Below are 600 nucleotides of genomic sequence, written 5' to 3'. Positions count from 1 at the left end.
GGGGACAGCAGCCGCCGGGCGAGGAGGGTAAGCCGACAACTTCCTGCTTCCGGGCGCGCAACCCGGAAGCAACTCCCACGCCACAGGCGAGGCCGCGCGCCCTAGGGTAGCTCCTTCTTCACGCCCCGCGCTTCCGTCAGAAACAGAACCCGTGACGTTGCCGCGTGCGCCGGCGCGCGAGCAACTCCCGCGAGATCTGGAGAGCACGGGTTCTTGCTCCCCCTGGCGTCAGGTTTTTCCTGTTCGGTACATTTCAGTCCATGCGAGGGTCTGTCCTCTGGCTGCACTTAAGGCGGGCTTCGCAGCTGGGCTGATCCATGCAACAAGCTTTTATTGAGCCCCCTACTACGTGGCGGGCAGCGTGTTAGGCATTAAGGGATGGGAGGGGGAGGGATAGGTAATGGAGGGCTTGCCCTTAAAGCCTCCGGGGGCTCGTCTAAAAGTAAGACAAGCAATCACTCAAATGAACACACAGCTCACTCATGAATATTTATTGAAGCTTACTCTGCCAGACATTACCAATATCTTTATATTCGTGAAACCAATTCAACCCTATCATATAAATAGTTCCTATACGGGCCAAGGGCAGGCCACCCCAAG

This window comes from Leptonychotes weddellii, chromosome 8 (genome assembly GCF_054177405.1).
Source record: "Leptonychotes weddellii isolate Sample4059 chromosome 8, ASM5417740v2, whole genome shotgun sequence".
Lineage (NCBI taxonomy): Eukaryota > Metazoa > Chordata > Mammalia > Carnivora > Phocidae > Leptonychotes > Leptonychotes weddellii.
Note: the sequence above shows the minus strand (reverse complement) of the source record.